General features: G+C 38.8%; 1 pseudogene; it reads left to right on the top strand.

The window, feature by feature from the left end:
- The first annotated feature begins 530 nt into the window (after window positions 1-530).
- The window catches only part of LOC131640350 (uncharacterized), a 54,161-nt pseudogene continuing 33,844 nt past the window's right edge, over window positions 531-20,847 (top strand).

The raw sequence follows: 20,847 nt of genomic DNA, 5'->3' as shown, positions 1-20,847 counted from the left end.
CTTCAGATATTCAAATGGATTGACGGGTTCAATCATTGTGACACCCCGATTTTTTAGTATTTGGAATGTGTATTTGTACTAAGATGAAAATTCAATCGCAAGACATTTTCGTCTATGCATTTGTTTGATCGTTATACCTGTAAGTAAATCAAGGATTATACTAAAATGGGGGGAGTTGTTGGTGATTTTAGTATCATCAATGTATTTTGGTAGTAATGTGATTTAATATAGGCCGATGCAATTATGCGTTAAGTTTGAAACGAGTTAGGGTAGTGCGGAGTGCACGCTCGTCGAGCCAAACGTGTAATTGAATACGAATAATTGAAACGGGGTTCCAAGGGGCGTAGCCCCTGGAGGGGTGCGGGGCAGCGCCCCCTCAGGGTCCAAGGGGAAGAGCCCCTGGTGGGGTGCGGGGTAGCGCCCCGTCGGGGTCCAAGGGGCAGAGCCCCTGGCTGGGGTCCCGCTGACCTGGGTCAACTACTTTTCCCTCCAAAATCCGCCATCGAAGAATTTTCAACTTGTTCTCAACAATGGCGTCAACATCTAGCTCCGCCTCAACTCACAAGCATCCATTGCAACCTCCGCCAAAATCTGTCCTACGCGATCCCATCGAGCCCGATATAAACCCGCCACCGCGCAACTACTTGGAAGAAAGAGTTTTCAAGAGAAGGCGCATTGAAGAAGCCCAAGACAAATCTCTCATCCACAACTTGGAACTTCAACAACACGCGGAAAAATTACTCGAACTCATCGACCTCTCGCTGCTGCAAGAAGCAGTTGATGAATACGCTGAAACCAAGAAAGAAACGTTAATGACAATTTTCAAACCATTCGCACTTCATTACTGATCGGAAAAATAGCAAGTGTACTATCTTCACCGATGTAGTAATAATGGGTTTTACCCCAAGTATCGATCACGAGGATTGCGTGGGAAATACAAGTTTTTGTAACTAGTCAATTAAACAAAATAGCATAGGAGTGTTTCTTTTATTATAATGAAATAAGTAACTTAAAATAAATAAGCTAAAATTAAAATGGACTTTTGTGTATAAATTTAGAGTAATGCCAAGGTAGGTGTATGATTTTCCTTATAATGACTCTGTAAAAAGATCTCTTTAACAAGTTCATGAGATGCAACTATTTGTTCTTAAGGGTGTTTTCCTAAGTCCTTAGTGAAAACCTTTTGGTTTGCAATCCTATTGCCTAAGTCCTTAGAAACAAAGGTTTGTGAACCAAAGATATAAATAATCAAGAATATTTAAATAACCTTACGGTATCCCTAGTCCTAGGTGATATCTCATATTCAATTGTCTAAAAACCTTAACAATCATAGTCCTACGAATTGTTAACCGCAGATCGATCTTTGTTTGTCCAACAAAGAAAGCATAAAAACATTAGACAATTAAATTGCAAAACATGAATACTTGATTAAAGAAATACGTAGATCATAGTCATTACAATTAAAATCAGGGACACCCCCTGGCATTGGTGTCTACCGTTGAATCTCTTTGTCTTCCAAAACCTTGATAAAGCTATCTTGCCCTCTTCTGAATTCTTTCGTACAATCAAAAGTCTTTTCTCCTTGTCTTTCAATCCTCTTTTAATCCCTCTAGGTTTTCAGATCTCTGCTGCAATACCCAAACTGCCCCTGGAACTTTAAAAATTGGAAAAACCAAAAATTCAGAAATTATGTCCGCACAGCTGACACGGTCGTGTCACTTGACACGGGCAGACCGTGTCAGCTTCTGATCTTAGGGGTACCACTCTTCAGGAGGCCTGACACGGCCGTGTCAGGTGACACGGTCAGACCGTGTCCGCCTCTGCCTCCTTGCTCCTTTTTGCTTCTTGCTTCCTTTTTGCACACCTCTTGGACATGCGATCTTCCATCAATCCGAAGCTAACATGAAACCATTACCAAACGAGATCAAAAGCACCTAATTGACAATGAGAGCAGAACAAAAACAAATTTCAAACAAATAAACTTATAACTAGATAAATTAAAGAAAACATTGGAAAACAAACACAAAGTGTTACCAAACATGACGATCATGTGTCGAATTCATGATGAAATTGAGTGTAAAATGGTGACCGATCACAACCCCAAAATTATCTCATTGCTTGTCCTCAAGCGATGCAAGCGAACAAACAAAGGTCACCTTGAATTTCCTTTTGTACCACAACATAGCCGATATCATTCGCAACTTGAATCTCTTCCTTGAGTCAGCTTTTGGGACTCATCGCGCCTTGTTGCCCATCACACTTCATATCAAGATGTGTTTCACCTGCAAACTTGTCACACTTCTCACAAATTCTCTCTTGGTTAAAGTGTTTTTCGCTCAGATCATAATATGCGATATCAACCCTTGACTTTGCGAACATCCTACTTCCACTACACCAAAAGGAATTCACACAATTTGAGTGTTTTTTGGTTTGTAATGGGACTGAGGTGGAGGTTGGATAAACAGGGAAAGGGTACTCAATGGGTTTTTCTGCACTTATGTTTCTTTTCTCATTTTTTTTATGCATGTGTGGGGGGTTTCTTCTTAGACTCTCTATTTTCACCGAAATTTCGAGTGTTGGGGTACTCATTTTTTTTTATGCATGTGTGGGGGGTTTCTTCTTTTTCTTTTTCTCTTTTTTTTTTCTTTTTGTGTGTGGTTCACCCACTTCTCTTTTCTCTTTTGTTTATTTTTCTGCACACTTGCCCCTTAACTTTCATACTTATATATAAACCACCCCAAACTTACAATTTTCACACGGTTTTGGGATAGGAAAAAAAACGATAAGTGCTACCCGACAAAACAAGGGGGAATGGCTCAACGGGGTAAACGAGGGATATGACAACAATAAACAAAACAACAATGGCGGAAAACAAGGATAGGGGAAAAGAAAAGAAAACAAACAACTGCCTCTTGTGTGACTTTGCAACTGTATTATGTTGGTAGGACAGACGCAAAATTAGGGAGATAAAGACATACCTGATTTTACTCTTATGGTGATCTCTGTAAGTGTTTGGCCTTTTATAATCCTCACAAGGTAGGTTAAGTTTGCAGCTTCCGCACACCCTCCATGCCGTGTGACTTCTCTTTCCGGCTTGATTTCGTCACTCAACTGCTCAATTCCGCTCACCATGTTGCGTCCGACATTTTCGGTTACATCTACTTCCAAAGTGCCTTGAGACATTAGCTTTTGGTTGTGTCGTCCCTCCATTCACCACTCATCAACTCATGCCTTCGACACCAATCTTCATCCTGTTACACTTTTGATACAACTAAAAAAAAGAAAACTTCAGACAAAAACAAATTAAAATGAAATACTAAAACAAGAAAAAAATACTGATAAAATCCCTCCCCCACTTGCACTAAACATTGTCCCCAATGTTTTCGTACTTGCCGAAGAGGACTTACAGAACATCCTACTGAGGAGGAGGAGGAAAATGCAACATCAATTGTTGCATCATGCTATGCATCTCCGTCATCATCACGCCTTGACGGGTTTGTTCAGCCCCTTGACGGTGTAACTCCAGACCTTGGCGCGCTTGCTCACCTCTGAGATCGGCGAATTCGCCATGAATCCAATTCCATTCTTCACTTGTGAAAGATGAAGATTGGTAACCACCTTGTGATGATTGACATGTATCTCCTTGTAGGTGTTCACTCTCTTCATTCCGCTGAAACTGATAATTGCTCCTAAAAATTTCCCGATAGCGCCAATTCTCCTCGCTGAGGGTGGAAGTTTGGTCAGGGTTTGGAAGAGTCATAACCACCGTTTTCCCAACTTTGTACTCGTAAGTAGTGCCATTCATCTGTATCACAAGTTGGTTAATCAAAACAAGCATATCTAATTTAGTCATACCTGCGACGGGCTCATGATGATGCTCCATCGGGTCATAACCAAGGAATCTAGCTATTTGAGTGATGATACCCCCAACACAAATGTCACCAGAAACTGCTTTTCCCACTTTGCTTAAATGGCAAGCCACAAAAGCCGCCACATTAACCGGAGTGTCCGAGATCATAGATGACATAAGAAAAAGCTCAGTTTGCGAGATAACGCCCTGACTGTCACCCCTGCCAAACATATAATAGGCTAAGCATTTTTGCACATAACGAAAACATGGATTATGAATCCGGGAAGCTTTCGCGTCTTTAGGGATATATTCAGTTCCTGTGATCTTAGCCCAAAACCTTCCGAGTACAAAATTACTAGGCAATTTTCCCGGTCAATCAACGGGTATACCAAGGATAGCACCTAATTCCTCTAGAGTTAACCGGTGCTGAGTCTGAAACAACTGAAAAGTGATGGCACCGGTACACATAGGGAGTCTTCTTTCCCAGTCCGTATGGACCTCGTACTCCACTGTACTCAAGAACTCTAATGTTATCCGTTCATAAGTAGGTGTTGTACGCAACATAAAATCTAACAACCCTATTTTATTCAACAGTCTATGAACATCCTCAGACAAACCCAATTCAGCTAAAGTAGAGGGACACATATACCTGTTCGGAATTAACCGTCGATCCTTAAGTTTTGCATACCGGACTTCATGGGCGGGGTGAGTGAAGGTGAACCCATGAGTATTCTCGTTACGCGGCTCAGCCACCGGTTCAACATTCCTCCGTGGTCGAGTTGGAGGTCTTGAAGGTCCATCCTCGGTTGGCCTTCGTCTAGAAACATTCTTCGGGGGAATTTTGGGTACCTGAAAATTTCACAAAAATTAAAATTGCGAGTTAGCGAAAACGGTCACCGTAGGTAGATGGAGGGTGACGAGTAGAACACTTTTTGTGAAGTGGGTGTGGGGAAAAATGAATTTTTGAAGTGGTGGATGAAGGTTTATGTTAGAGGTTTAATGGAGGAGGTAAGTTTTTGTGGGAGAAGGAGAAGGAAGAAAGAGGAAGAAAGAGAGAAAGTGAAGTAAGAGAAGGGAAAAATAGGGTTTAGGTGTGTGGGGCGTGCGGGACCCACAATCAAAACAAAAAAATTCAAAATCTGACTCGCTGACACGGCTGTGTCAGGTGACACGGTCAGACCGTGTCCGAGTCTGGAAATCCAATTTTGTTTCTGAAAAAATAAACCCAGAGTGACACGGCCGTGTCAGCTCACACGGTCAGACCGTGTCCGGGTCTGGAAAACCAATTTTTCCTTCCAAAATTTTTAATCAGTGTGACATGGGCATGTCAGCCAACACGGCCAGATCGTGTCAGGCACTGTGCTCAAAATTTTTTTTCTGTTTTGGGTTTTCTGCTCTTTTCACTCCTTGATAGTCGTGTTTCAAAAACAACCTACAAAACAAAAACAATAAACAAAGAAAATTGTTAATAACAAAAATAGTGGGTTGCCTCCCACTAAGCGCTTCGTTTAACGTCGCATGGCTCGACGGACGTCCACCTCATTAAGTGAGACGCACATGATCAATTGATCCAGCTTCCTGCCCAACATAGTAGGGCTTCAACCTCTGTCCATTTACTTTGAATATGTCCCCATTGGCTTGGTTTTTAATTTCAATCACACCATGTGGAAATACTTTGTTTACAACAAACGGCCCTGACCATCTTGACTTCAATTTTTCAGGAAACAGCTTCAGCCTCGAGTTAAACAACAACACTAGTTGTCCTTCCCAAAAGTCCTTCTTGATGATTCTTTGATCATGCCACTTCTTTGTTTGTTCTTTGTACATCTTTGCATTTTCATAAGCTTGATCTCGAAATTCCTCTAACTCATGTAGTTGAAGGATACGGGACTCACCGGCTTTTACCATATCGTAGTTGAGGAATTTAGAAGCCCAAAATGCCTTGTGTTCAAGCTCAAGTGGCAAATGGCAAGCTTTACCATAAACCAACTGATAGGGTGACATGCCTATGGGTGTTTTGAATGCAGCACTTTATGCCCATAATGCATCGTCAAGCTTCATAGCCCAATATTTTCTTGAGGCGCTCACAGTCTTTTCGAGAATCTGCTTGATTTGCCTGTTCGATACCTCTACCTGACCACTAGTCTGAGGGTGGTAAGCTGTTGCAATCTTGTGCTTCACATTATACTTCTTCAGCAGATTCTCCATCAACTTATTCAAGAAATGAGTACCTTCATCGCTTATGAGTGTTCGGGGGTGTCATACCCCAAAATTTGCCCATACTATTTCTCTTATACAAAGTCAAATCAATACACAAAGCTCCAAGACACACTCTCCTATGCAAAGCTCAAAAACTAGGGTTTGGTTTACCCAAAGGAAAATCAGTGAATCAATGGCCCCAAGGCATCTCATATGGCTCAATATGTCTCACATCATCCCTATGACAAGTTTCAAGTCCTGATTCAAAAGATTGCTCACTCAATGACTCAAACGATCAATAATCGACTAACTGACCTAAAAGTCAAACTGTGGTCAAAATAAAGTCAAAACTCCTGATTTTTTGTCAAGATCCTCATATTGAAGTATAATTCACCATTTGATCAAGAATTGATCATAGTTCATCAAGGAAAGATCAAAAATCAACAAAACAAAAAGTTTCTAAATTAGGGTTTTCTAGAAGAAAGTCAACTGAACTTTGACCGGCCATAACTTTCACATGGAACATCAGAAATTTCCCATCCAAAGCTCATTTTGAAGGAAATTGAATTCTTTACAACTTTGTCTCTCACATGCCAAGTCCAAAAATGCACCATTTGAGAGATAAGAGCCAATACATTACAGGTCCGTCTAGGAGCTCGCAAAAAGCAGTTTTTTGTCAGGAGCCATATCTTCAAGATAAAACCTCCATATGGAAAATATGTTCCAAAGTGGCTTGTAGAAGACATCTTGGGCTTTCCAAAAAGTCCTAGATCATCTCCATACGATAAAAATTGAATGAGTTATGGCTCGTACAAGTTGATCGATTCTCAAGAAAAGTGTGAAACCCTAATTGCTTATTTTTGTGTTTTTGATTTAATGGGCCTGGGTTTTGGATCCTAAACATGTTTGTGACATAAAAAGGGACCTATAATTTTGTCTTCATATTTTTATGACCTTTAGTTAATTTATTTGGATTTTTATTTATTATAAAGCTAAATAAATTAAGTAAAATTATAGAAATAATAAAGATAAATTGTATGGATCCAATTTTAATCATCTAATGGCCCAAATACTCATACAATAAGATCCAAATTCGTTCCATCACACTTAGGGAGGGGTGTTGACCAAATTTAGAAGGAATTACATAATATTTTCTTCAAAATTCCAAGTCACCTGAGAAGATAAGGTCCAAGCCCAATGTTTCACCTAAAGTTCCAATATATATACTCAATCGTTCAGAATGCATGGGGACACGTTTTGCAGCCATGGAAACAAGGGTTTCAAAGCCTCCATAAAGTTCAAAAATTAGGGCACATGATATTGATGGTTGCAGCCGTTATCAAGTCAGAGGGACCATCCTAATCATCTCCCAAGGCGTCAAAAAGGAGGTAGAGGTCGTGAGACATGGTTGAAACAACATGGAACGCGTACCTCACGTTGTTTTTATATTCATGTATGAATAACTTTCGTTTTCGCGTTTATCCCTCGTTTTAATAAGAACTAACGGTGCTAATGTGTTACTGAGTTTGTTTAGAGTAGGATGAACGCATCACGTGAGAGTTTCGGAGCCTATAACGTAAGGCACCATGGTTAGGGCACAAGCTTATGTATTTTCGTATTCATGCTTATAGGGCGATTCAAGCCAAGAAAACTACACCTTTGTGGCCGTAAAGAGGTGAGTAATAAATCTGGGCGCGTTGGTGATTGTCTGGAACGTTGCTTGTATGTGTTTCAGATTCGCAGGTTCAAAGAAGACGAACTCCAAGCAAAATCCGCAAGAAACTTCGTGGCAATTTCCGCAAGAAAAGTCGCAGGTACGAGTGAAGAACATAATGAACAGTGTTCGTTGAAGGGCTGACCATGCGTGGTGCTGTCTCATTTGATGGTCAATTGTTCCATTCTCTCTCTCCTCCCACAATTGGCTCGTCGTCGCATTAGTGGGATCCGCACTGGCTTGTTTGACTTCTTTCAATTGACTCTTTTCTTTATATTTATTTTATTCCGATTGCATTTTTTACAACAAAAATCTGCAGCCCAGCTGGTAACGTGAATAACTCAAACATAGTGGCATGGGTTCGAACCTCTCCGACGCCACTTATTTTGGCAATTATTCAACCACGGATTCTGTACGCACGGTCAACCAGGACTCATGATGCGCCCTCGTCTCCTTGCCCTTGGATCTCATCAGAGCCAAATTCGAAGGTTACAACGGGCAGTCCCATGGTGTAGCCTCAAGGGAGCGTCACACTCAATCCCCAACGCCCAGGTTTCTTCTATTTCTATTTTTTTTATTATTTATTTTGCTTTATTCCTTTGTTTGTTTTTTTTCTTTTTTTAGGAAAACTAATTACATATCTATTTTATAAATAAAATAAAAACCATTTATAATAAAAACAAATTTATTAACTTAGGTTAGTTAGAATAATATAATTAGGTTTATCTTTAGATTTAATTTGAATTTAGATTAGGATAGTTCGATAATATTTAAATTTAGGTTAATTTTTAGGCTAACTAATTTTTGATTAATTTTTAGGTTTAATTTAAATTAGTGTTTTTAGGTTTTTTCCTCTAACCTTAAAAACTATAGATAACTAAGGGAAAGAAACCTATAGGGTGAAGGATAGAAAAACACTTAGAAAGGGGGGGGGGGTTTGAATAAGTGTAGCTATAAAAACTTGACAGATAAAAATAAATTGCACAGTTATTTTTATCCTGGTTCGTTGTTAACTAAACTACTCCAGTCCACCCCCGCAGAGATGATTTACCTCAACTGAGGATTTAATCCACTAATCGCACGGATTACAATGGTTTTCCACTTAGTCAGCAACTAAGTCTTCCAGAGTCTTCTGATCACACACTGATCACTCCAGGAACACTGCTTAGATACCCTCTAAGACTTTTCTAGAGTCTACTGATCAACACGATCACTCTAGTTACAATCTGCTTAGTTCACTCCTAAGACTTCCTAGAGTATTCTGATCCACACGATCACTCTAGTTCCTTACAACTTAATGTAATCAATCTAAGAGTATTACAAATGCTTCTTACAAACGATAATCACAACTGTGATATTTCTCTTAATCGTTTAAGCTTAATCTCACTAAAATATTACAAAAGCAATGTAGTGAGCTTTGATGAAGATGAAGATTCTGAGTTTTGATTTGAACAGCGTTTCAGCAAGTTTGATATAAGTTGTTTTGGTGCAGAATCGTTAAAATCGTCAACCTTGATTCTCATCAGAACTTCATATTTATAGGCGTTGGAGAAGATGACCGTTGAATGCATTTAATGCTTTGCGTGTTCCGTACAGCATCGCATTTAATGTTATACGCTTTTGTCAACTACCTCGAGCCTTGTTCACGCTGTGTCTACTGACGTAGCCTTTAGTAGCTTTTAACGTTCCTTTTGTCAGTCAGCGTAGCTTGCCACTTGTACTTTCTTCTGATCTGATGTTTGTGAATACAACGTTTGAATATCATCAGAGTCAAACAGCTTGGTGCATAGCATCTTCTGATCTTCTGACCGTGAAGTGCTTCTGAGCGTGATACCATCTTCTGAGCTTCAGTGCTTCTGATCTCATGTTCTTCTGATGCTTCCATAGACCCATGTTCTAATTCTGCTTCGACCATCTTCTGATGTCTTGCCAGACCATGTTCTGATGTTGCATGCTGAACCCTTTGAGACAAAGCTTCTGAGCGCTGAATTATGCGTACTCTTTATATATATTTCCTGAAAGGGAAATTGCATTGGATTAGAGTACCATATTATCTTAAGCAAAATTCATATTATTGTTATCATCAAAACTAAGATAATTGATCAGAACAAATCTTGTTCTAACAATCTCCCCCTTTTTGATGATGACAAAAACATATATAAATGATATGAATTTGCGATCAGAAAGAACAGACGGCAAAAGACAAATTACACAGCTATAGCATAAGCATATGAATATGTCTCCCCCTGAGATTAACAATCTTCCCCTGAGATAAGTAATCTCCCCCTGAAATAAATACTCGAAGAACTTTAATAAAAGACTTCCCTGATTATTTCGGTAGAGACGATCATATAAGCTTCTGTCTTTAGAGAATTCATAGCTTCTGACTTCTGCTTCCATAGGACAGCTTCAGAACTAGAATTTCTTTAGATCCCTAGAACACTCACAGCTTCTGATTCCTGCTTCCATCTAGGACAGCTTCAGAACTTGAATTTCTTTGATCTTCTGAACATTCACAGCTTCTGATCTCTGCTTCCATTCAGGACAGCTTCAGAACTTGAGTTTTCTGGATCTTTAGAACATTCACAGCTTTGAATTTCTGCTTCCCTCGGATAGCTTCAGAGCTTGAATTTCTACCAACCTCTCTTCATGCTAGATTTGTATCAGAACATTGTTGAATGTACCAGAGCATCATCTGAGCATCTCTACATCCTGAAATGTTACAGAACAAAAACTAAACGACAAAAGTCAGCATGAACGAGTTAGAACATAAAATATATGTTTGAACACATTATGTGTATCAGAGCCATAACATTATATGTATCAGAGCAAACAATATATCAGAGCAAATAGAATTTTGTCAAAGCAAATAGACAAATATGGATCAAATTCTATTATCAGTGCTTCTGATTCATTCTTCTTTCTTGCTTCTGATTTCTGAAGCTTGACAGCACTCGGCTTGCTTCAGTTTCCATGGTTTTGCTTCTGTGTTTGCTTTGAAGATTCTCTTCACTTCTTTATACCTGCAAAACACTTAAACCATGTAGAACTTGCAGTTCTAGTTAGTGAATGTGTGGGAGCTTTACCCAGCAACTGATAGATTAATCAAATCATTTATCATTTATCTTCTCCCCCTTTTTGTCATAACATCAAAAAGAATATTTCAAAAGATTCAGATGCATAAAACGACAAATAAAAACACTGGAATGTAAAAGCAAAGAAACTTTTTATTGATAATCAAAAGATATTACAAAAGGTTCCTATGTTTAACAAGATGAGAAACATTCCTAGCAAATACATAAAAAGTCATCCCAAGAGGAAATGACTACAAAAATTAAAAACAGCACCCTAGCAGGACACGCTCAGTGTCAACCCATCAAGAATCCCTGTGGACTCTTGTCTTCCAGACTGGAACCTCCACTGTAGGAGAGATCCCAGAGACCAAGGAGGAAGTGAGGGAGAGTTCACAGACAGAGAGCTAATGTTGCAAACGGGGCTTTCCCTCAACATAGAAGTCAAGAATATCATTCTTAACCTCCTCCCATAACTCAAGAAAGTCTTCTGTCTTTGGGTGAAAGTTGATAACAACATCAAAGAAGAGGTCTGACTTGAGAGGTATTAGGAGAGCCATCCCGAGATATGCAGAGATCTGTCGCCTTTGAGTCATAGATCTTCAACAGGCTTAGGGTGAACGCTAGGTTTGAGCTAGGATTTTTTTTTTTTTTTTTAAAAAAAATTTGTTTGAACAGGAGACGAGAACGGAAGAGAGAGAGAGAAAAACTTGATGAGGAATGCAAAGAGATAGAGAAAGATGAGAGGGAAAGAGAAGAGTTTGAAGAGTATTTAAAAGAAACTAAACTGAAACGAATGATGAATAGCATTTAATGTTACGTGACGTGAGGAGAGATAATAAAGACAAATGAGGTGACTAGCACAGTTACCTATGGTCGGTGTCCCTTCAACTGCACGCACGCTTATCCATGAATAGTAACGACAGGTTTACCATCCCGAGATAAAACGTAACAGCTGTTTTGCTTTAGAAGAGGTTCTGAATCAACTTAGACAATGAAACGTTAGTAATAACCGAATCATAATTTCTAAAAGATTTCAATCAGAACTTCTGATATAAAAAATAATCCATTTTCATTTCAGAAGATACTCATACATGAGAACTTCTCATCTTCTCATTCTGGGCATAAATCCATACTGATGTTCTTCAGAATGAACTTAAACCTATCTTCAGCCAGGGGTTTTGTAAAGATATCAGCCCATTGATGGTCTGTATCAACAAAGTTTAAAGATATAACACCCTTCTGAACATAGTCCCTTATGAAATGATGTTTAATCTCAATATGTTTAGCTTTTGAATGAAGAATAGGATTCTTAGATAAACATATAGCAGAAGTATTATCACAGAATATAGGAATGTTACTCTCAAATATCTGATAATCTTCTAACTGACTCTTCATCCAGAGCATCTGTGTACTACAACCAGCAGCAGCGACATATTCTGCTTCTGTTGTTGATAGAGAAATAGTTGCTTGCTTCTTGCTATACCAAGAGATCAAATGACTTCCAAGAAATTGGCAACTTCCTGAAGTACTTTTTCTTTCAATTTTGTCTCCAGCATAGTCAGCATCGCAGAATCCTACTAAGTTGTATTCTTTAGATTTTCTGTAAACTAAGCCAACATTAGTAGTACCTTTCAGATACCTTAGAATTCTCTTAACAGCAGTTAAATGAGATTCTCTAGGATCTGATTGGAATCTAGCACACAAACAAACACTGAACAGAATGTCAGGTCTAGAAGCAGTCAGATATAGAAGAGATCCAATCATACCTCTGTATAACTTCTGATCTACCTTCTTACTTACCTCATCCTTACCTAGGATGCATGTTGGATGCATAGGAGTTTTGGCTTCTTTGCAGTCTAGAAGATTAAACTTCTTCAGAAGTTCCTTCACATACTTGGTTTGATGAACATACGTTCCTTCTGATGTTCGATTTATTTGTATTCCAAGGAAATACTTGAGTTCTCCCATCATGCTCATTTCAAACTCAGCCTGCATAGACTTAGCAAACTCCTTTCCAAGTGTAGCATTAGATGTTCCAAAAATAATATCATCTACATATATTTGACAAATTAAAATATCTCTTTTAAAGGTTTTACAAAAGAGAGTAGTGTCCACTTTTCCTCTAGTGAAACCATTATCCAGAAGGAAAGAACTTAAGCGTTCATACCAAGCTCTGGGAGCCTGTTTCAATCCATACAATGATTTCTTAAGTTTAAAAACATGATTAGGAGACATAGAGTCTTCAAAACCAGGAGGTTGATGGACATAAACTTCTTCATCTATATAACCATTTAAGAAGGCACTCTTGACATCCATCTGATAAAGAGTGATGTTATGTTGAGTGGCAAATGAAATTAATAGACGAATAGATTCTAACCTGGCCACTGGTGCAAAGGTTTCTGTATAATCAATCCCTTCTTGCTGACTATAACCCTGAGCCACCAGTCTGGCTTTGTTCCTTACCACTTCACCTTTCTCACTGAGCTTGTTTCTGAAGACCCATTTTGTACCAATTATATTGAATCCATCTGGTCTAGGAACAAGATCCCAAACATCATTCCTTGTAAACTGATTCAGTTCTTCTTGCATAGCAATTATCCAGTCTGGATCTTCTAGAGCATGATCAACAATAGTTGGCTCGATCAAAGATACAAGACCTAATTGACAGTCTGCATTGTTCTTAAGGAATGCTCTTGTTCTGATTGGATCATCCTTCTTTCCAAGAATGACATCTTCTGAATGACCAGAGATGAGTCTGGATGATCTTCTGACAGATGGTTCTTCAGAAATACTTAGATCCTCCAGAGAAGCTGATACTTGATCTTCAGATTCTTTTCTTCTGAGAAGCTCTGCTTCTGATGCGTTGCTTCTTGGCTCAACAACTTCTGATATATCAATATCACAATCTGCAAAATTATCAAACTGCTTTGGTTTTTCAGAACCAAGCTTATCATCAAACCTGATATTGATTGATTCTTCTACGATCAATGTTTCAGTATTGTATACTCTGTAGCCTTTTGAGCGTTCAGAATATCCAAGAAGAAAACATTTTTGTGCTTTGGAATCAAACTTACCAAGATGATCTTTAGTGTTCAGAATAAAGCATACACATCCAAAAGGATGGAAATATGAAATGTTGGGCTTTCTATTCTTCCACAATTCATAAGGAGTCTTATTTAGAATAGGTCTGATAGAGATTCTATTCTGAATATAGCATGCAGTGTTTATTGCTTCTGCCCAGAAATGCTTAGCCATATTGGTTTCATTGATCATGGTTCTGGCCATTTCTTGCAGAGTCCTATTCTTTCGTTCTACAACCCCATTTTGCGGTGGAGTTCTAGGACAAGAGAAATCATGGGCAATACCATTTTCTTTGAAGAACACTTCAAAGGATCTGTTCTCAAATTCGCCACCATGATCACTTCTGACCTTTATGATTTTACACTCTTTTTCAGATTGAATCTGAATGCAGAAATCAAAGAACACTGAATGAGTCTCATCCTTGTGTTTCAAGAATTTTACCCATGTCCAGCGGCTATAATCATCTACGATGACTAATCCATATTTCTTCCCTCTGACAGATGCTGTTTTGACTGGGCCAAACAGATCAATGTGCAAGAGTTCTAATGGCCTTGAGGTAGACACAACATTCTTGGACTTGAATGCAGGTTTGGAGAACTTGCCCTTCTGACATGCTTCACAAAGAGCATCTGATTTGAATTTCAGATTAGGGAGTCCTCTGACCAGATTCAGTTTGTTAATCTGAGAAATCTTTCTCAAACTAGCATGACCTAATCTTCTGTGCCAGACCCACTGCTCTTCAGAAACAGACATAAGACAAGTCACCTTCTGACTCATAAGATCTTGCAGATCTGTCTTATAAATGTTGTTCTTCCTCTTGCCTGTAAATAGGATTGAGCCATCCTTCTGATTTACAGCCTTGCAAGACTCTTGATTAAAGATTATATCATAACCATTGTCACTCAATTGACTGATAGATAAGAGGTTATGTGTTAATCCTTCTACAAGAAGTACATTAGAAATGGAAGGAGAGTTACCAGACTTTATAGTTCCAGAGCCAATTATCTTGCCCTTCTGATCTCCTCCAAACTTGACTTCTCCTCCAGACTTAAGCACCAGGTCTTGGAACATAGACCTTCTTCCTGTCATGTGTCGTGAGCATCCAGAGTCCAGGTACCATGACATGTTGTGCTTTGTCCTTTTTGCAGTCAAGGATATCTGCAATAGGAATAATCTTATCCTTAGGTACCCACATTTTCTTGGGTCCTTTCTTGTTAGATTTTCTCAAGTTCTGATTGAACTTGGGTTTAACATTGTAAGCAATAGGAGGAACAGCATGATAATTCTTAATGTGAGTTTCATGATATTTCCTGGGTTGTGTCACATGCTTTTTGGTGTGTGTTATGTGAAAGCTTTGAGCATGTGAAGTGTGCCTAATATCATGGGAGTGGCCATACTTGAACTGATCATACAATGGCTTGTATGTGATTTTCATTTCATCAACAGGTTCAAGTTTGTATGGGGTTTCACCCTCAAAACCAATGCCAACTCTTTTGTTTCCAGACACAGCATATATCATAGAAGCTAGCTGACTTCTGCCAATACTTCTAGATAAGAACTTCCTGAAACTTAAATCATATTCTTTCAGAATATGGTTTAGACTAGGAGTGGATTTTTCTGAATCAGAAGGAGATCCAACATTATTGGATAAATTTAAAAGTTTTTCTTTTAATTCAGAATTCTCCAACTCAAGCTTCTTTGTTTCAAATTCAAATTGCTTTTTCAGCTTTTTGTATTTGAGACTAATCTGAGACTTGAGTTCCAGTAGTTCAGTTAGACTGGAAACTAACTCATCTCTAGTAAGTTCAGAAAATACCTCTTCAGAATCTGATTCTGATGTAGATTCTGATCCGTCATCTTCTGTCGCCATCAGCTCACAGTTAGCCTGCTCATCTTCTGAGTCATCTTCTGACTCATCCCAGGTTGCCATAAGACCTTTCTTCTTATGAGACTTTTTCTTGGGACTTTCCTTCTGAAGATTTGGACATTCGTTCTTGTAGTGTCCAGGCTCATTGCATTCATAGCACATGACTTTCTTCTTGTCAAATCTTCTGTCATCAGAAGATTCTCCACGTTCAAATTTCTTTGAACTTCTGAAGCTTCTGAACTTCCTTTGCTTGGTCTTCCAGAGTTGATTTAGCCTTCTGGAGATCAGGGACAGTTCATCTTCTTCTTCAGATTCTGATTCTTCAGGATCTTCTTCTCTAGCCTGAAAAGCGTTAGTGCATTTCTTGATATTAGATTTTAATGCAATAGACTTACCTTTCTTTTGAGGCTCATTTGCGTCCAGCTCTATTTCATGACTTCTCAAGGCTCTGATGAGCTCTTCCAGAGAAACTTCATTCAGATTCTTTGCAATCTTGAATGCAGTCACCATAGGACCCCATCTTCTGGGTAAGCTTCTGATGATCTTCTTTACGTGATCAGCCTTGGTGTATCCCTTGTCAAGAACTCTCAATCCAGCAGTAAGAGTTTGAAATCTTGAAAACATCTTTTCAATGTCTTCATCATCCTCCATCTTGAAGGCTTCATACTTCTGGATTAAAGCTAGAGCTTTAGTCTCCTTGACTTGAGCATTTCCTTCATGAGTCATTTTCAAGGACTCATATATGTCATAGGCCGTTTCCCTGTTAGATATCTTCTCATACTCAGCATGAGAGATAGCATTCAGCAAAACAGTTCTGCATTTATGATGATTCCTGAAAAGCTTTTTCTGATCATCATCCATTTCTTGCCTTGTCAGTTTTACGCCTCTGGCATTTACAGGATGTTTGTAACCATCCATCAGAAGATCCCATAGATCACCATCTAGACCCAGAAAGTAACTTTCCAGTTTATCTTTCCAGTATTCAAAGTTTTCACCATCAAATACCGGCGGTCTAGTATAACCATTGTTACCGTTGTATTGCTCAGCAGAGCCAGATGTAGATGCAGGTGTAGGTGTAGACTTTTCACTTTCATCAACCATCTTTTACTGAAGCGTTTTTCTCTTCCTGAATCTTTTCTAAACACGGTTAAGTGCTTGCACCTTAGAACCGGCGCTCTGATGCCAATTGAAGGATAGAAAAACACTTAGAAAGGGGGGGTTTGAATAAGTGTAGCTATAAAAACTTGACAGATAAAAATAAATTGCACAGTTATTTTTATCCTGGTTCGTTGTTAACTAAACTACTCCAGTCCACCCCCGCAGAGATGATTTACCTCAACTGAGGATTTAATCCACTAATCGCACGAATTACAATGGTTTTCCACTTAGTCAGCAACTAAGTCTTCCAGAGTCTTCTGATCACACACTGATCACTCCAGGAACACTGCTTAGATACCCTCTAAGACTTTTCTAGAGTCTACTGATCAACACGATCACTCTAGTTACAATCTGCTTAGTTCACTCCTAAGACTTCCTAGAGTATTCTGATCCACACGATCACTCTAGTTCCTTACAACTTAATGTAATCAATCTAAGAGTATTACAAATGCTTCTTACAAGCGATAATCACAACTGTGATATTTCTCTTAATCGTTTAAGCTTAATCTCACTAAAATATTACAAAAGCAATGTAGTGAGCTTTGATGAAGATGAAGATTCTGAGTTTTGATTTGAACAGCGTTTCAGCAAGTTTGATATAAGTTGTTTTGGTGCAGAATCGTTAAAATCGTCAACCTTGCTTCTCATCAGAACTTCATATTTATAGGCGTTGGAGAAGATGACCGTTGAATGCATTTAATGCTTTGCGTGTTCCGTACAACATCGCATTTAATGTTATACGCTTTTGTCAACTACCTCGAGCCTTGTTCACGCTGTGTCTACTGACGTAGCCTTTAGTAGCTTTTAACGTTCCTTTTGTCAGTCAGCGTAGCTTGCCACTTGTACTTTCTTCTGATCTGATGTTTGTGAATACAACGTTTGAATATCATCAGAGTCAAACAGCTTGGTGCATAGCATCTTCTGATCTTCTGACCGTGAAGTGCTTCTGAGCGTGATACCATCTTCTGAGCTTCAGTGCTTCTGATCTCATGTTCTTCTGATGCTTCCATAGACCCATGTTCTGATTCTGCTTCGACCATCTTCTGATGTCTTGCCAGACCATGTTCTGATGTTGCATGCTGAACCCTTTGAGACAAAGCTTCTGAGCGCTGAATTATGCGTACTCTTTATATATATTTCCTGAAAGGGAAATTGCATTGGATTAGAGTACCATATTATCTTAAGCAAAATTCATATTATTGTTATCATCAAAACTAAGATAATTGATCAGAACAAATCTTGTTCTAACATAGGGTAGGTTTGTCTCAATAATGTAAGAGTTGTCTAACTACAAGCTTAGGCTTTCCCCATAAGGCTTTTAACCCTGATTTTTCTGAACAAACTTATTCGCGAACTTCTCTTCTCATCTCCCATTCTAATGTATGTCGCATGTTTTTTTAATTATTTATTTAATTCTGCCTTTTATTTAATTCTGCCTTCATTTTAATTTTCCTTTTTAATTATGCCATTTACCTATTTATTTATTTAATTTCTGTTATTTAAATATTAGAAGGTGTATAGGTTGCACATTTTTTGGATGTAATAGTAATTAGGCCTCTATTTTTCCGCACTTTACTTTCTCGCAATTCCCCCGGGTTTTATCTTGTATCCCCCATCCCATAAAATGTAATAGCGTAGAACATTTACTTTCCGCAAATTATTTTTTGTATGATATTACTTGCGTGGTTAGTAAAATAGGGAGTGACAACTAATAATTAAACGTAGTTCATAACAATACAAGATAAATATTCAAACTGAACCCACATGCTTGCTGCACACACTCACCTTTAGGGTACCTCTCTTGTTGCCTGTTGCCTTCAATTTCGATCAAATAGTCAAGTCCCTCGGATGTAGGGATACCTTAGCATATGCTGCCTACAAGTTCAAATCATCATAGTCCCTCCGATAAAAGATCATAGTCCCTTCGAGTTTCCTACGATAAATATGATCTCGTCCCTCGATTAAATGGTGATAGTCCCTTCGATTGCTAAGGTATCCTTACTGTTGCTTAAATGACTATTATATCCTTCCCTCAGACTACCTGCCCTCTTCATGGTAGGGATAGTCTTGTGGCGAACGATTACCCACGACGACCCTTCGATAACCCGCACATCCAATTGAATGACTTCCTGCCCTCTTATGGTATGGATAGATCCTTTCATCCGAAAAGCTAAAAGAACGTTTTTTCAAACTTAGGGTAGGTGCTCGTGATTGCTTGCTCTATTCAAATTCAAAATTCAAAATCTTTTCCTACTTCTTTTCAAAGAATATTTTCAAAAAGACTTTGCGTATTTACAAGCTAAAGTTCTTTTTCAAAATCTTTTCAAACAATTCAAACAAACAAAGTGAACTAAGCAATTAAGAGCCCGTGGATAACCATGGATGCAAAGGGTTCCTTACACCTTCCCTTTGTATAACCTACCCCCCGAACTCAAAATATTTCAAAGGTCTTTCCTGTTCTTTTTGCCTTTTCGATATTTGGATAAAATAAAAGTCGGTGGCGACTCTTGCTATCTGCACATTTCAAATAAAGTTAGTTCACCGTATTACAGAACTGGCGACTCTGCTGGGGACGCTTTCGAATTAAAAGAGGGGTTACCTTAAAGTTTAGAATCACATAATTGTTTGTTTGCTAGCTTTATTTTTCAAGGTTGTTTTGGGTATTGAATGGAAGATGAATCCTACACCCGGATTCGAGTGCACCTTAAGATAGGAGCGGCATAGTCATGGAAACCTCCCTTGTGCATGCTTGGGATTGGTCAAAATGAAGTTCGCGCTTGAGTTAGGCCTCCACTGGTTATTGTGTACCTCTTTTGCATGAGAGAGGTTTACGCATGTATCTTTGTGTGCGTCGGAGCTCAAGGACCTTTAGTCACCTTTAACCCATCTTAAGCTTTAGGAACGTAGTGGGGGGACTACTCTTGATGCATGTTAAGGGCATAGTCGCTACCCGATACTACAACTCAGATAGGTTCTCTCTCAAAGTATCATTGCGTGGTATGCATGTACCATGTTCGAGGGTTCTTTGGAGGGGCTGACAATTCTGAGTAACTTGGTAGAACCCGTTGCTGATATCATCCTTATCCTTAGAAGTACCTTTGGGGAAGGGTAGTTACTTGGTCATACTTCATGCAAACCTTTAAACTTAAGGACTCTTGTGTGACTTGATTGTTATCTAACCTTTCTATTTCCTTGCAGGATTTGCTTGTAGGACATTTCGTCCTCACTACCTTATGCTTTAACCTTTTATTTCCTTGTAGGATTTTCTTGTAGGACAATTCGTCCTCATTACCTTATGCTCTAACCTTTTATTTCCTTGTAGGATTTGCTTGTAGGACATTTCGTCCTCATTACCTTGCTTTAACTTTCTTGTAGGATTTTGCCTGTAGGACAATTTGACCTTATGCTTTATTTAATGCATTGTATCTGCATGACATCATAACATCATAACTAACCCTTTCAAGGATCTTAGGAGTTTAGGGCGCACAATTTCACGTGCTCTTATCAAGGACGGAATTCCTATCTAAGGGCAGGAGGATTTACTTTCCTCTGGCCATTTGTCTTCCAAATCAAAGACACCGCACCTATCAAGGGGCAAAAGGATGTATTTTCCTTTGGCCTTATGCCTTCCAATTCAAAGGCTCAGTACCTATCAAGGGGCAAGAGGATTTATTTTCCTCTAGCCAAGTACCTTCAAATTCAGAGATATCTTGAATCAGAGGCGATGACCCACTCGATATGGTGAGCTTGATTCTCAAAGAAGGACATCCAAAGACAAAGACCAAGATTCTTCAGACAAAGCGGTGACCAATCATTTCCTAATGTCGCAAACTAAATTTCCTAACGATCCTTGAACATTGCATCTACATTCATAAACATCGCATAAAACTAACTTTTCCTTTCA

The sequence above is a fragment of the Vicia villosa genome, unplaced genomic scaffold (assembly GCF_029867415.1).
Source record: "Vicia villosa cultivar HV-30 ecotype Madison, WI unplaced genomic scaffold, Vvil1.0 ctg.003070F_1_1, whole genome shotgun sequence".
NCBI lineage: Eukaryota > Viridiplantae > Streptophyta > Magnoliopsida > Fabales > Fabaceae > Vicia > Vicia villosa.
Note: the sequence above shows the minus strand (reverse complement) of the source record. Positions and strands in the feature narration are given on the sequence as shown.